We start from the raw sequence: 17,719 nt of genomic DNA, 5'->3' as shown, positions 1-17,719 counted from the left end.
AAGCTAAAAATGCCTCTCAGTTGCTAGAGGGAGCATGATGAGCAGCAGCTCTTTCTGCATCTTTACAAAGCTGTGACTTGCACTCCTTCCATTGCAGCCCTGCCAAATGGGGGGGGAGGGGGGAAGAGGGGGGAGTGTGTGGAAAAGATGCACGACCATGCCTTATACCACCCTGACATGTCCTCTCTAGAGCAGTGAGTGTTGGCCACAAATGTTTGTCACCCCTCCTCTTGTGCTTTCAGCCAACTTATGGCTGCCTCCTACACTGGTGTGTCACAGCGGAAAGGGCCTCCTTGTGCCCCTACTCCCTCTAACACTCAAAGTGCCTGTCAGTTTGGTCCCACAGCTTACAGCTGCATTAATACATTGTAGTGTTGCCATCTCTTGTGGCCATCACAAATCTTTAAATATTTAGAGTTTTCCTTAAAGCCTCAGCTCCAGGAGTGACAGGATTACATGACAATCTCCGCTTTCATTTGGAAAAAATTGTAACTCACTGATGCAGCTTTGAAAATGTGAACTGTAAATGCTCAAACTCCGGAAATCAAAAACAAAAGATCCTAAACATTTAATTTAAGAGTCATGATTTTTAACCAAATTCCATTTAAGGGCCTGACTCATTTTTGAATGCTTGGGATTGGCAATACTGACTTTGTTTGAGGCCATATCTTTGTTAGGAGAAGACCCCTGTATTCCAACTGGCTTTAACAAGCTAGTACACAAAGAAAATGTATTATTAAAACCATCCATACATTTTAGATTTTGGGTGCCCAATCTGGGACACCATAAAGGGGCCTGATTTTCAGAAATAACTGAGTACCCACCTTCTCAAAAACAGTCCCTCCTTACCCCCCAGTACATTTAATACACATTTTCCCTAGCACTGCAAGGTCTCTTTTCTGCAATTTTAAAAACAGGCTTAATGCATCACAGGAGAAAAAACAAAGGAAGCTGAAGCCACAGTCATGCACAAATAAGTCTGAGCTTTTCCTTCTTCTGAGAGTAGGATTGTGTTTTTCCACTCAAAGCTGTTTAGATATTGCAAGAGAGGTCAATGAATCAGGTACTAAATATCTGAGTTTTCTGGAGCAGCTGAAAGCAAAGTAAATGATCACATATCTCAGCAGTTAGGAAGCAGTAAATAGTAGGGCTGTCAAGTGATTAATCGCAATTAAATTTTTTTAAACACACGATCAAGCACACTGTTAATAGAATACCATTTATTTAAATATTTGTGGATTTTCTTCTACATTTTGTATTCTGTGCTGTAATTGAAATCAATATATCTGAAAGTGTACAGTGCTCATTTATTTTTATTAAAAGTATTTGCACTGTAAATACAAAGTAAATTGTATTTTTCAATTCACCTAGTACAAGTACTGTAGTGCAATCTCTATCATAAAAGCTGAACTTACACATGCAGAATTATGTACAAAAAAACTGCATTCAAAAACAAAAAGGAAAAAAGTTTAGAGCCTACAAGTCCACTCAGTCCTACTTCTTGTTCAGCCAATTGTAAGAGAAAAGTTTATTTATAATTACAGGAGATAATGCTGCCTGTTTCTTATTTACAATGTCACCTGAAAGTGAGTCCAAGCATTTGCATGGCACTTTATAGCCAGCATTGCAAGGTATTTACATGCCAGTTTGCAAAACATTCATATGCCCCTTCATGCTTTGGCCACCATTCCAGAGGACATGCTTCCATTCTGAGGATGCTCGTTACAAAAATAATGTGTTTGTTACTTAGTGACACAAATCTCCCCCAAGGAGTTCAATGTCTCCTGCTCCATTTTACCCACATTCTGCCATATATTTCATGTTATAGCCATCTTGTATGATGACCCAGCACATGTTCGCTTTAAAAACACTTTCAATGCGGATTTGACAAACGCAAAGAAGGTACCAATGGGAAACTTCTAAAGATAGCTACAGCACTCAAACCAAGGTTTAAGAATCTGAAATGCCGTCCAAAATCTGAGAGGGATGAGGTGTGGAGCATGCTTTCAAAAAAATCTTAAAAAAGCAACACTGTTGCAGAAACTACAGAACCCCAACCACCAAAAAAGAAAGTCAACCTTTTGCTGGTGGCATCGGACTCAGATGATGAAAATGAACAGGTGTCAGTCTGCACTGCTTTGGATCATTATTGAGCAGAACCTGTCATCAGCATGGATGCATGTCCTTTGGAATGATGGTTGAAGCATGAAGGGACATATGAATCTTTAGTGCATATGGCATGTAAATATTTTGTGATGCCAGGTACAATAATGCCATGTGAAAACTTGTTCTCGTATTCAGGTGACATTGTAAAGAAGAAGAGGGAGCATTATCTCCTGCAAATGTAAACAAACTTGTTTGAGCAACTGGCTGAACAAGAAATAGGACTGAGTGGAATTTTAGGCTCTAAAGTTTTACATTGTTTTGTTTTTGGAGTTCAGTTATGTAACAAAAAAAATCTACATTTGTAAATTGTACTTTCACGATAAAGAGATCGCACTACAGTACTTGTGTGTGGGGAATTGAAAAATGCTTTCTTTTATCATTTACAGTGCAAATATTTGTAATAAAATATACTGTATAAAGTGAGCACTGTACACTTTGTATTCTGTGTTGTAATTGAATACATTTTAAAATGTAGAAAAACATCCAAAAATATTTAATAAATTTCAATTGATATTTTAGTGTTTAACAGTGCAATTAATTTTTTAATCATATCGCATGAGTTAACTGGGATTAATCGACAGCCCTAGTAAATGCCATTAGTTTTTAGATTGCTTTGGGTTTCATAAGCTGCAAGAGTGTATGTACTGAGAGTCTGGTATTTAAAATTTGGGCCTGAGCCTGCTCACATTTGAGCGAGTGGCAAAACTGCCACTGACGTGGTGGAGAAGGACAGGCTTCTAAAGGCTTTAGAGTCTCTTCTGTTCCATAATTTAGAGTGTCCATATAGCCCCCACCACCACCAAAAGAGTGAGTTTCAAAACACTAACATGAGACAATATCAAATCTAACAGATCAAAGAAGCGTGGATCAAAACAAATGCCATCTCAATAATATCGTTTTATAGCTACATAGCACCTTCCATTCTAAAGCAGTTCACACATTAGTATAGCACCAGAAAATGCTGCCACGTGGTGTGGAAAAAGTCAAACTGTCCACAGTATATTTCATAATAGTTGATGGAGGATTCCCATTTTGTAAGGGATACTGAGAAAACCCTTACTCCTCTGAAAAGTATTGTGGCATCTTTAATATCCATGGAGAAGAGGCAGGACTTTTATATATATATATATTTTTTTTTTATTTGTATCACTACTATCCCCATGCAGTAAGTTGTACTGAACTCATTTTACCTTGGAAGGCTAACGGGCTTGGACCCTGCATGGACCTGAACCTGTGACTCCAAGAAGTGAGTATGTGCTTTTAAAAAAAAAAAAAAAAAAAAAGGGTCGTAGAGACTTGTATGTAGTGTTCAGGATTCCCCAATAAGTTTCAACATATTCTACATCCTTTTCCTTTAGTTTAAGAGCAACAAGAGACTGGGAGAATCAAAGACCTTCCTTCATGTCTAAAGCATTGTTTCTCAACCAGGGGTCTGCAGACCCAAATCTTCTGGGGTGGGGGGGAGGGGGGGACGTCAACTCACCTAGATGTTTGCCTAGTTTTAAAACAGGCTACATAAATGTTGTACTTAGTTTGCTAGAGAAACTAACTAAAATTTCATACAGACAATGACTTGTTTATACTGCTGTACATACTATACCCTGAAATGTAAGTACAATATTTATATTCCAATTGATTTATTTTATAATTAAATGGTAAAAATGAGAAAGCAAGCAGTTATTCAGTAATAGTGTGCTGTGACACTTCTGTATTTTTATATCTGATTTTGTAAGCAAGTAGTGTATAAGTGAGCTGAAATTTGGGGTACACAAGACAAATCAGACTCCTGAAAGGGTACTGTAGTCTGAAAAGGTTGAGAGCCACTGATCTAAAGCATGTGATAATTCAAACAGATCCTTCTTAATGCAGCACATTCTTTGGATTGTTTTCTCACTGTGTTTAGACAACAATGTGATTTCAGGCTCCCACCCTCTCCACCATCACCATTAACCTAAAGTTGTTTATGTATCAATGTGTGGGGGGAAACAACCACAGTGTGCACTGGACCAGACACTGCTATAGTGCCTGAAGTCAAAAACACAAAGGTTGTGCATGTAATTTTTTTTTGTAGTATAATCATTCTGTCATGTATAATGGATGCACAGGCACAGGGTTAGCTTTTGAAAGCCTCAAGCAAAGCTTTACTGTATTCCACTAAATCTCATGGGGTTCAAACAAAAGCGTTCTCTATGTCAGCACCACAATGCTTAGCAATGAAATTCCATAGCCAGAATGGTTCCTTAGAGCTGAATATATTTTATTTTAGCAGACTATTAAATCAGAATCCCCAGCTACTTTGAAGTACCAAAGAGGAGTGAAGGGGCAGGGTGGGGCAGTCATGAATAACTTAGTGTGTTTTAAGGTATAAAAAGAAAAGGAGTACCGGTGGCACCTTAGAGACTAACAAATTTATTAGAGCATAAGCTTTCGTGAGCTACAGCTCACTTCATCGGATGCATTTGGTGGAAAAAACAGAGGAGAGATTTATATACACACACACAGAGAACATGAAACAATGGGTTTATCATACACACTGTAAGGAGAGTGATCTCTTAAGATAAGCCATCACCAGCAGCAGGGGGGGGAAAGGAGGAAAACCTTTCATGGTGACAAGCAAGGTAGGCTAATTCCAGCAGTTAACAAGAATATCAGAGGAACAGTGGGGGGTGGGGTGGGAGGGAGAAATACCATGGGGAAATAGTTTTACTTTGTGTAATGACTCATCCATTCCCAGTCTCTATTCAAGCCTAAGTTAATTGTATCCAGTTTGCAAATTAATTCCAATTCAGCAGTCTCTCCTTGGAGTCTGTTTTTGAAGCTTTTTTGTTGAAGTATAGCCACTCTTAGGTCTGTGATCGAGTGACCAGAGAGATTGAAGTGTTCTCCAACTGGTTTTTGAATGTTATAATTCTTGACGTCTGATTTGTGTCCATTCATTCTTTTACGTAGAGACTGTCCAGTTTGGCCAATGTACATGGCAGAGGGGCATTGCTGGCACATGATGGCATATATCACATTGGTAGATGTGCAGGTGAACGAGCCTCTGATAGTGTGGCTGATGTGATTAGGCCCTATGATGGTATCCCCTGAATAGATATGTGGACAGAGTTGGCAACGGGCTTTGTTGCAAGGATAGGTTCCTGGGTTAGTGGTTCTGTTGTGTGGTGTGTGGTTGCTGGTGAGTATTTGCTTCAGATTGGGGGGCTGTCTGTAAGCAAGGACTGGTCTGTCTCCCAAGATCTGTGAGAGTGATGGCTCGTCCTTCAGGATAGGTTGTAGATCCTTGATGATGCGTTGGAGAGGTTTTAGTTGGGGGCTGAAGGTGATGGCTAGTGGCGTTCTGTTGTTTTCTTTGTTGGGCCTGTCCTGTAGTAGGTGACTTCTGGGTACTCTTCTGGCTCTGTCAATCTGTTAGTCTCTAAGGTGCCACCGGTACTCCTTTTCTTTTTGCGAATACAGACTAACACGGCTGCTACTCTGAAACCTGTGATTAAGGTATAAAGATTTTGACGGTTTTACTTCCTTTTCTCTTTAAAGCAGGTACCTGGATATACAAAGAATTTGTTGTGCAGATTCTACAGCCCTAAGGGAACCAGCAGGGTAATTCTTACCCTTACTCATTGGGTTGAGCATTGTAGCATAATAGGTGATTGGCAGCTGGGGTCTTTGATATTTACTTTGTTGTTCAAATTTGGACTCTGAGGTAGCTGTGGAATTTAAAACAGAAAAATATGAGAAGAGATACTGGAAATACATTCAATATCCAGCCTGAGGAGTGGAATCAGATGCAATGGTTTCAGTGGATAAAAAATAAACTAAACTTCTTGTTTTCTCCATCTGGTGTAAGTATGTAATCTGGTTCCCTGCACTATAGTATCCCAACACCACAACACATTAATTTATCTTCACAACAATCTTGCAAAGTAGGGAAGTACTAGCATCCCTCTTTACAGAGAGGGAAACTGAGGCAGATAGATTGTGGGACTTGCCCAGATTCACATAGGAAGTCTGTGGCAGACATGGGAAATGAACCTAGGACTCCTCAGTCCTTGTCCAGTTCTATAGTCACAAGACCATCTTTCCTGATTTTTTAGCAAAATAGACAATGAAAGTCATATGGTCAGAAATGGGCCTGAGACAAGGTGCAGATTCAGTTCTGGATTTCAAACTTTCAGAATTTTGAGGAGTTCTTTCCATGGTTTTGGTTCACAAATGGCTCCCTATTCTAAAATGGGAAATGTCCAGAGCTGCAGCACTGGTTCTAGCTGGCCCCTCTAACCCCTAAGAAGAAAACAAAGGCCATGCTATAATCATTTGAAGCCCAGAGGCATTTAAATATATTTTGTGCTATTTACTTAAAAACATGGTGTGTGGCTCAGAAGACCACGAGCCTATTGTGAATGGCACAGTCACTACTGAAGTGAATATATGCAACATTAAGACTAGAACTCATGAGTTTGACTCTCCCAATAAGGTACATATTCAGCTCCACTAACTCAGCCACTACAAGTTTATCCAGTAGAAAGCAGTGCATGGCACACATACATAAAATCAGTACATTATAAGGGGCCACCCAGTTAAGGCATACAATACCTCATCCACAAACTCAATACAGGCCATCTGGGATACACTGGAATACAGTCCAACTGTTATGTGCTGTTTTGTGGGTACATATAATAGAATCATAGAATATCAGTGTTGGAAGGGACCTCAGGAGGTCATCTAGTCCAACTCCATGCTCAAAACAGGACCAATCCCCAACTAAGTCATATATTACATTATACATACAGCTGTGTGAATGAGCTGCAACATCATTTATTCAGCAAGTTTCACTTCTCTCTATTTGCACCATGTTTGCAGATAGACAGATATTTTCTTGAATTAATCATTGGAAGTTGTTCAGAATTTGCTGTAAGTTTCATTTATTCTGTGGCCTGCTATTTGAAATTCAAAATTTAAAGTATTCCTTAATTATTGTTCATAAGTCATTTGCTATTGGTTTCTTGTTCCCTGCTTGTAACTCTTACAGAAAGGTTTCTGGTATAACTTTAAATTTGCTTTCTGGAACTAGTTAACTGTCCAAGAGCATTAGAGAGCATGACCTAATAAATTAACTCTCTATGACCAAAGAGTTTTAGCAGCATAAACTGTACTAAATGTTTATTTGGTTTTACAACACACCTAACCAGCACTTATTCCAGCCTCTATGTGCCCTTGACAATTAAATAAATACAACCAACCATAAAAATAAAGCCAATAGCAACCTTCACCACATAAAGCAGTAACTTGTTAGATCTAGGTTATGTAAAGCAGACAAAAAGCACTTGAAAACACCACTGAACCAAATTCATTATAAAAAAATCCTGGAAATATTTTTGAAAAAATATTTCCCCCCATCTTGTATTTTATTTTACACACAGAGAATGATATTGTGCAATGTTATATTCATGTGGTATTGGGAATAGAAAAAAAAATACGACTTTCCCCTAAAAAACCTACAGCCTTCTATTTGGAAGAAAGGAGGAATGGCTCTATTTAACCCAGCTTAACCTCATAATATTATTAATCTTATTAGACTTTCAAATGAGGAGATAAGTAACACAGGGGTTAGGGGAATGGCAACCACACTTTCCCATATGCCTGTTACCATGGTATTAGGAAAAAAAAAAGTCCAGATGTATTTCAATTAAAGTTCAGAATCATTATGGAGTACAATATATATTTATATTTTATTACTATGGTTACAAAAATAAATAAATAACCTCTATTGTTATGATATTAACAAGGATTTAAAACAAAAAACGAACAACTCACTGCTGGTCCTGGATTAATAGAACTATTTCAGAGAAGTTGGAGATATTGGTTAAAAATAAGTCACAGCTGTAATTTGAATATCAGTATGTTAACTTCTCAACAACCTAAAGCAGAGTCCAAGCAGTTTATTTCCTTTTCTCTTTTGGCCTAAGAAAACAACTTGACAATTCTGTTTTATCTTTAATAAGTGTATTAATAATTAAGACAATCACTAATAATGAGCAATTTACACAGCCGTTAATAGACAGATTCAGATCAGTTCTCTGCCCTGAAGAGTTTAAACCTAAGGGCCAGGCTGTGTTCAGCTGCTCCTCAGGTGCAAGATGACTACATGCCCTTATCTCCATGTACAGTGGCTTGGCCATGGCCTTGCACAGCTTCCACCCACCATGCACTGGCTAACATTGTGCATGTAAGGGGGAGGGTGCATGCTGAGTTCCTAGAATGGTGCTGCAGTGCAGGAACACTTCTGTAGGCCAGGGAACTCACTCCCTGAAACTCAATTCCTCCCAAAGCCCTCAGAGGCCATGCAAGTTGATACCACGCTATAAGCCAATGCTAGAAGGCATACATAGCTGAGTCCTGAGTTATATAAGGCTAAGACAATGGACAGGACAATAATATATGAATAGTCTGGTAATTTACCCTTGTGGTGTACCACCACAGAAGCCAGCACAAGAGTAGGGACTAGCAGGGTACCCTAGGATATAAATGAAGGAACAGAATACCAGGGAAGAGGCAGGAATGAGAGAGAGGTAATTTCCATTACAAGTGTGTCTAGTCTTGTATTCTCTGCTAAAAGCAGCATATTTTTACCTTTGAGTATCTAAAGCATGTGAGCTATCCTGTGTATTTTTTATTATTAAAGAGACACAATGAGGACAAAAAGAAAAGGAGTACTTGTGGCACCTTAGAGACTAACACATTTATTAGAGCATAAGCTTTCGTGAGCTACAGCTCACTTCATCGGATGCATTTGGTGGAAAAACCTTAGAGACTAACACATTTATTAGAGCATAAGCTTTCGTGAGCTACAGCTCACTTCATCGGATGCATTTGGTGGAAAAATTTTTTCCACCAAATGCATCCGATGAAGTGAGCTGTAGCTCACGAAAGCTTATGCTCTAATAAATTTGTTAGTCTCTAAGGTGCCACAAGTAATCCTTTTCTTTTTGCGAATACAGACTAACACGGCTGCTACTCTGAAACCTGACAATGAGGACAAGACACTGTAGTTTTACTATGAGGTAAACTAAGCAAGGTCAGATCACACCTGGGGCTAACCTCCTCTAGTTTAGCTTTGTTTTCCTTTAAACAGGCCTAGGTCAGTAGTTTCAAGCGAGAAGGAGGTTTTAATGAAAAGGCAGAAGGAGATTTTGCTTGCTAAAACAGATTAAGTCACCCTGAAACTTTCTCAGGACTTAAAGTGAAACTCCTATGTTTTTGCCCAGCTCCAGAAATGACTCATGGCAGACAGTAACTTGCATCACAAAACTTGGCAAAAATAGTGTTTGTTCAGCAGCATCCCAAGACTCAAACCACTATTTTACTGTAAATCATTATTAAAGACAAAGTCACACAGAAAGTTGGTATATACACCATACTGATGTGATTCTTGAAACAATGCTTTACTTACAGTGAATGTGGTGAAAGACTGAAGTACTTGTTTGCTAGCAAAGGCTGAAAATTTCAAGTCACATGATTCTGTATTTATATGCAACTTCCCACATCTGTCTGAATAAGTAATAACTTGCAATTAATTTTGGGGGGGAAAAACATAATATGATATCAGCCACCTAAGGATATATACCACTTTCACTTTGTTCTTGTGAAGCAAAGTGCTGTTTAAGTGTAGCTGTATTCAGTACATACTAAATGTTACCGACTGGTCAGTAGGTAAGTGTCCTCCTCTATGCCCAGTCCAGAGAAACTTCTCTCTTTCACCAGCAAAAGTTGGTCCAATTCAAGATCATTACCTCACCCATCTCATCTCTCTAAATTATCAGGTAGACAGATGAGTAATAAGCTGAATTTATCAAAGCTGGTTATGAGATTTAGCTACAGTACAGGGTTGTAAATCAGACTTCAGGAAAGGGTATATTTATCTGTGAGCCATTCCCCCTCACTCAGCCTAATAATTTTATACAAAGAAATATTGTTTAGGCAAGATATTTTAGAGAGGTTACTTCTGAAAAACTGAATCAGGGAATAGTGAAAACAGGTATGTTTAAGCACACATCATTGCACATGTACATATAATTGCATATGTATACACATAGGGAAGAAAGCAAGAGACCAATCAGTTTTTCCCAAGTGAGATGTATAAATGTTTGTTATGTTGATTGAGATGTCAGATTTTTTTTAAATTTGGTCCATAAATATAGTTCTGTATCTTATATACCAATGTGAAATTGATTCTCACTTCATTTGTTTATTCATATTTCAGTTCTGAACTTCATCTACGTGAACCATAATTTTTTTTTATTACAAAGATTGATCAATTCTACAACAAAAACCCCAAACACTTATGCATACAGAATGCTGTGTAAAGCAGAGTCTCTCTCACTCCACTCACTGTGTGCTAATGTGTGTGTGTAAATGTAAATTTTGTACATAGATGTAACTACATATAATTAAAACATACCCACTTATGCTATAAAATGTAATTCTATTTGTAATTCTATTTTTCACCTTCTGTTTGGAAAGAAAAAGGGGTTGAAAAAGGAAAACTGGAGAAGTTTCCTCTGACGTAAAAATGACTAAGGGCACACCCTACAAATAATTAGTTAGGAGAGTAATCCTTTCTCCTGCAAGTAGTTCTATTGACGTCAATTGGACATCTTCGGTGATGAAAGATTACTCATGTGACTCAGGCTTTGCAGGATTACGGCCAAACATATTCCAGAAAGTTCTCATATGTCTCCAAGTTTATCCTAATTATCCTCCAGTCTATAAATGACTCATTCAGAAGTTGCAAGTCATCCCTCCTCAGTGAGAGAAAATCCAGAGTTTTACAGCTCTTCCCCCGTCCCCCCGTTCAGTCATAATGACGCATACAGTGATTTGAGGTAACAATCTCTATTTTACAGTAATCCTATTGCTGGGATGATATTAAATAATTCCCAGTATAAGACCAATGTTTTTTTTAAAATAGTTCCCCTTCCTCCCCCCATACACACTATGGTTTTGTATAACCATAATGAAATCCCAGAGCATATACCTAGAGTTTCTACTGTATTAGAACAAAGGAAGCACATCCCTATTTTCCTTAAACCATTTGATGTAATAATTTGATACAATTATCTTACATCATTAATGCAGAAATCTGGCTTCTAGAAGACAGATAAAGGATATAAAGCTTTTAAGATATGAGGGATTAACATAGGAAGAAAAAGTCTCCTTTCCCCATATCACTTCAATCATACTGTTCCATAACAGTACAAAAGTGACAGTACATAGTAACTGCACATTACTTAACTGAGTTATGCAAATGTCAAAATATGCTCACATTATTAATGCTTTTTTCTATTGATTTTTAGACTTCAGCCAATCTTGTCGTTACTCCTACTAACTGTAGCAGCGTATAAATATATTTTAAAACCACTAGTAGAACAACGTTAGCTCAGTAATATTGTTTATCACATTTCTCTCAGCACATACAGTACGGGATGTATAATATTCCTCTTAGTTACACATTAGGCACCCATCAAAATAGCATTTTGGCAGTTTACAATTTTTTGAAAACATGTAAATGTTTCAGGTTGCTGATAACGTGACCACATAATACTACAAGCCATATTAAAATGTTGGGGCTTCATGTTCCCCTATACCAACACTGAGAACTGGAAACTCCATGAATTTGTAACCTAAGAGGTTCCTTCTAATGTGTGCCATTTATATAGAACTCCTCTGATTTTGCACTTCCTTCCTTCTCACTACCTTCTCTAGCTTTTTGGTAGTTCTAGGTTACCTTTGCTGCTGCATCCCAAACCTCTGCTTGGAGAGGAAACCCATTATTTTTAATAACGTTTGTTTGCAGGGTTTTGATTTGTTTAGTTTAAGTATTTGGATCTAATATTGAGCCAGGTCCTTTTGGCTAGATTTTGAAGTTCTTACCTTTCTTGTTATTCATGCACAGCTCCCAGAGAATTCAGTGGGAGTTTTGTCAAAGTAAGTGCCACTGCTGAAATTCTTACTCAGAATATGGCTCACAGTGCACTGACTTCATTTTCTGATCATCCTGGAAACACGATAGTGCTCAAATTTTTATTTCCTGAAAATACTATTCATTGTTTCACCATCACTAGAGTCTGTGTCTGGCAACACAAAGATAAAGTGAAAGCTTTCCAGAGAGCAAATAAGTCATGTTATGTGGAAAACCTCAATCAAAGCAAGTTTTATCACAAGCAGAAGGACACTTGCCTGTAAGCAAACATAGCGTGCAAACTCTCATATTGTTAAATAGAGGACGAGAAAAGGAGAAAGGCACCAAAAAGGAACATCCTTATGAGACTCAGTGATCTACTTAGTCTACATTCCAGTCTGATAGTGACTAGCACCAGAAAGCTTTAAGACCCCCCCCCCCCAACTCTTAATGCATTTAACTGTGCAATACTACAAAAGTGAGTGAGGATATTTTTCCTGACTGCAGCCAGTGATTAGCTTATGCTCTGCAGCATGAGGATTGAGAAGCCGTTTTATCCTAGCTTCTGTAAATCAAATGTTTAATATAAAATGTCTATTCTTTTTAGAACCTTATCAAACTATTTGCCTCAGTAACTGAATTCATAAAATGTCCCTAACTGCACACTGTACCTATATCACTAAGGAAAGAAGTGTATTGTATTCATCTATAACTTTATCTCAGAGAGGCATGATGCAGTAGTGGTTTGAGCACAGGAGTGGGAGCCTAGAATTCCTGGTGATGATATGGACTCCTAATATTACCTTTCACATACAGTAATTGCCACAGGGATGTTATGTGATCACAAATAGGAACGGAGTTATTCTAATGACAATGAATGGGAGAAGTGTTATCACAGACAGTTTGAAAAAGAGTGGTCCATATTATGAAAAGGCTTGAAAACATCTGCTTTAATGGATCTCCCCCAATCTATTCTAAATAAGGCAATTGACAAATACTATGTCCTGCAGAAAGCATGAGCTGCCAGACTTTTTTGGATATTTTCTTTAAACCTGATAGAAAGAAAAAGGTAGTCAGTAAGAAATACCAGGGGATGAGTCACTTGTCAGATTTCTACTGTACAGATCGTAAGAACAGAACATGGTGTTGACTCAATTCAGATGAAAAACCCTACAACTTTTGTTGCTTCCATGTATAACAGTGACTGCAGTTGCTAGTACTTTTAAAAACTTGTGCTAGAGATGGGCTCGGACCAAATCCACAGATCTAGATTTGGATCTAATTATGATCCCAATCCTAACATTATTTCCTCACACACACACACACACACCTGGAAAAAGTTCAGGTACAGATTTATTTATGCATCCCCAATCTGAGGAAGATTCATATCCAGAATTTTAGTTCTACCTATTATAAAGGTATCAAGCTTGGATCCGTGGTTTTAGATTTGGCCCATTTCTCACTTGTACAATTAACTGAGAATAAGAAGGGAAGCGTAGCAGACCCTTAAAATAGTAGAATACTAGCATTACCATTTGTTTTCCACCAGTTGGAATTTAGCATCAACATCATTCACTGCTCTTTGGCTGAACGTTTTACTCCAAAAATTAGTTGACCACAATAGCAAGAGAAAGTGCCACTAACATTGTGGACTCTCAGAAGGCCCAATCCTGCAAGGTACTAGGAACTCTTTGCTCTCATGGAATTCTGGAACCTAGTTTAGAGAGATGGGTTATGCCTGAATTTTTGGCAGGTGTATGCAGTGGGGGAAAGTGCAAGGAACCTTTCCTGGAACCCTTTCTCCCCTAGCCAAGAGCCAACTACAGCTGCATTTGATGGACTGATTCCTTTTAGAGAACCTATGACTGAAACCTATCCCAAAGAGTTGGAGAAGAAAAGGTGCCAGTCTCACAAGGAAAGCATAGTACTATATTATCCTCTATTTTCCAATGTACCCATCACAGGGTCAGACCTCTCACTTATTTCTCATTTCAAGGGAGGTCATTCATTTTAGTCCTATTGTTTACCTATGTCCCACACAAGTTTCGGATCCCTTCACTTTTATTGTTGAAGATTTATATTCAGAAAAAAACAATAAGTCAGGAAATGATGATTGTAGAAAGTTATTTATACTAAAGGAACTAATCCAACAGCCTTTTAAATTTCCTGCAGGAATCATTTCTGTCTCTCATTTTGGGTCTATGTCACACATGGAACCCTATTTGCGAGGCTGAGACACAGGCACACAATCTGGCTCTATACTTGGGAGGGATGGGACATAGCATGGCATTAAAAATAGCTTTTGAATAAGGCCTAGTCGGAAGCAATTCAGATTGTAAGAATCTTTGATACTGCTGAAGTGAGCTTTCAAGTTATAAAAAGCTTTGTTACTACAGTTCTGAGGCTCAGTCCCAGCAGTGCTTAGAGATAAACACTTTGTAGAATTAAGAGTCTTTCCTGCATTAACTGAAAGATTTTCTTACTGTGTTTTCTGGGTCACGCACTGCTCTTGAGTCACATGGACTTAGGGTAGTATGACCTTCACGAGTAACATTTAAAAGATAATTACTGTGTAAAATAACAAACACTGTAAATATTGGCTCTGCTTAGAGGAAAAAATGCAACTCAGCCTTGCACTTTTAGTTAAGCTCATTGACTTCTCTGTAAAAGAAAGCAGGTGGGTGTTTATCGCAAGTGACTGTACTGGATAACCCCATTTGTGCAATTCGAACACTGACAGTGCACCTTCTTAAGGTTTTCCTACCTCCCAATCCTTTAGATACAAAGGTTTTGAAAGCTGAATAAACTAGAGATGGGATCAAGTCGTAAAACATGAAACCATAACTAGATACCAAACATCATAAATTTCAGGTTTGTTTGGATCATCAAGGTAAGACAATTACTTGTTAAATACAGATCATCAACTGGAATTCAAAACTCCTCTGCCCTGCACACCAAAGTTTGGGGTATGGTCAGAGACAGTGTTTGGTATTAAATCTGGAATGAACATTCCTATAAGGAGACAGCACCCTCTAGAAGTGCTGTGTAAAAAAGGTAGCTAACAAAACAGATTTTTGTTGGTTTGGAGAAAATATCCACCACATTTACATAGCAAGTGTCAGCAAGAATCCTGGTTAACTGAATTCTGGTTAACTGTGAAGAAATTATTATTATTTAGGTCCACAATAGTTGGAACAGGTTCACTGTAACTGATTCAAGGAGCCTGGAACTCTACGATAAGAATGCACTCATCCAGAGGAAGAGTAAGCATGGGCGTCAACCACTCTCGCTTGGAGTTTTCCATAGGGGGAGAAGAGAAGCCGATTTAAATGCAGGAGCTACGGCACCTCTGGGGAAGGTTATTAAAAGAATGTATACTGTTTCAGTGCATCCCTAGCCATGCTTAGCCAACACTACTCTACACACCCTCAATTACTCACTACACCCTGCAAGCTCCCTGCTTTAGTGGGGAGAGGATGGTCACTTTCATCCACTACAGTCTTCTCAAGTGGCAGACTTCACTGCCAGGATCCTCTAGCATGGTCTACACTCACAAAAGCTAGTATATACCCTGGAATTAACATGGCCTGTGAAGTGGGCTGCAGCAGAGTCAGGCACAGAATTCAGTCCTATCTGCCAGTACAGTCGATACTGGATCTATACTGTTTTCCACAAAAATAAATGGCAGCTTTGGCAAGGATAAAGTCATTTTTCTCAAGTGTTAAAAACTATCATTCTGCCAAGATAGCAAGGGACAAGGGTATGCAAAGTATCATCCTTGGTCAAATGACCATTAATAAAAACACATACAACAGCTATGATAAAAGGAATCAAACACATTCCATGACATAAAATGATATGACATTCCATGATATAAAATGATATCTTGGGGGCATCAGGAAGGAATTAAGAGTCCCAACAAACATCTTCAGGAATCCATATACACACACACACACACACACACACACACACACACACCCCCTATGGTACTGCATCATGCCATTGTCTAAATGTATCATGGGTGGATTTTTCATTTTTTTGCACAGGTCTGAGGCATGATTACTGATCATTGCCAGAGGATGGATACCAATAGACAAAAGATGAACCAATGACCTGATATATCAAAGCTTGTTGTCCTTATTTCTTTTAATGTTTTTTAAAAGCCTCCAAGCAACCTGGCTAATTATTAAACCACAATGCATAATAAAACCAATATTTTAATACCTAAATAGTAAGTTCTATTCATCATAAAAAAAGTCAGCAAATAAGGAGGGTCATAACATTCTATCTAGCCCAGTATCCTGTCTTCCAAAAGTGGCCAGCTCCAGATACTTCAGTAGGAATGAACAGAACAGGACAATTTTGGGTCCTCTAACCACTGTTGTCCAATCCCAACTTCTAGCAGTTGGAGGTTTAGGGACACCCAGAGCATAGGATTGCATCCCCTTGATTTCCAGTTCCTTAATGCTTAATTACACCTAAAATACACCCCCAAAAGGATGAAACCAGATCTCTTACCACACTGAGTTTTCCTTGCTCCCAGCGGAATCCTAGCACACAGCGTTCTCAAACTGTACCAAGATGCGACATGGGATCTTGCTGCTCCTTGCTCTTTCTAGCCATAAACCATTCAAGGACCTTCTTCTGGACAAACACTTTGTGCAGTTTATTTACAGCATTCTCCCCATCACCCTTACAAATTGTGAAGTTAATATTTTCAATAATGTAAAGTCTTTAGCTCACTCAGTCAAAAATGGGAGACACAGAAGATATCTTTCCCCTTAAGCGCTCTTAAAAGCCTGCCAGTCTCCAACACACTTTCTTCCTTCTTTCTTTCATCTTTTCTACTTTCTAGGGTAAATTAGCCTTATAACCCTCTCCAGCCCATCCCCAATCTATCCATTGGTCACGGCTTTAACACTCAAGTTTACTCCAGAACAATCTAATTGTTGATTCAATTATCAGAGTGCAGGTACAGTTGCTGTAGCCCAGGACTCTGCGGGCATGGTTACACTTACAGATGTAGAGCGCTCAGAGTTATACCAGCCCTCAGACACCGCAGCAGGGAAAGTGCTGCAGTGTGTTCACGCTATCAGCTGCAAGCGCATTGGCTTGGCCACATTTGCAGTACTCACAGCCAGGGGCGGCAGGTTTGTATAATTTTTGGTGGTGCCCAGAACCCAAACTCCGCCCCCGCACTTGCCCAAGGTTCTGGGAAGGAGTCTGGGGGGGAGATCTGGGGTGCAGGCCCTAGACTGGGGCAGGGGATTGGGGTGCAGGTTCTGGGAGGGGGTGTAGAGGGAGGGCTGTGGGCTGTGAGGGGTGTGGGAGGGGCTCAGGGGGAGAGTAAGGGTGTAGGGGATGAGGGCTCTGATTGGGACTGGGGATAAGGTGTTTGGGGTGCTAGAGGGGCTCGGGCAGAGGGTTAGGGTGCGGGGGGATGAGGGCTCTGGCTGTGACTGGAGATGAGGGGTTTGTGGTGTTGGAGAGGCTCAGGGCTAAGGCAGGGGGATGGAGTGCAGCGGGATGAGGGCTCTGGCTGGGACTGGGGATAAGGTGTTTGGGATGTTGGAGGAGCTCAGGGTTAGGGTAGAG

At 39.2% G+C, this 17,719-nt stretch overlaps 1 long non-coding RNA gene across 1 annotated transcript; it reads right to left on the bottom strand.

The window, feature by feature from the left end:
- Positions 1-926: 926 nt before the first annotated feature.
- LOC122455498 lies at positions 927-16,944 on the bottom strand. The gene is made up of 3 exons (XR_006273716.1): positions 16,643-16,944; positions 5,711-5,873; positions 927-1,092 (listed from the first exon to the last, which is right to left on the bottom strand). It is a non-coding gene; the product is annotated as an uncharacterized LOC122455498 (long non-coding RNA).
- Positions 16,945-17,719: the final 775 nt, after the last annotated feature.

The sequence above is a fragment of the Dermochelys coriacea genome, chromosome 8 (genome assembly GCF_009764565.3).
Source record: "Dermochelys coriacea isolate rDerCor1 chromosome 8, rDerCor1.pri.v4, whole genome shotgun sequence".
NCBI classification, from domain to species: domain Eukaryota; kingdom Metazoa; phylum Chordata; order Testudines; family Dermochelyidae; genus Dermochelys; species Dermochelys coriacea.
Note: the sequence above shows the minus strand (reverse complement) of the source record. Positions and strands in the feature narration are given on the sequence as shown.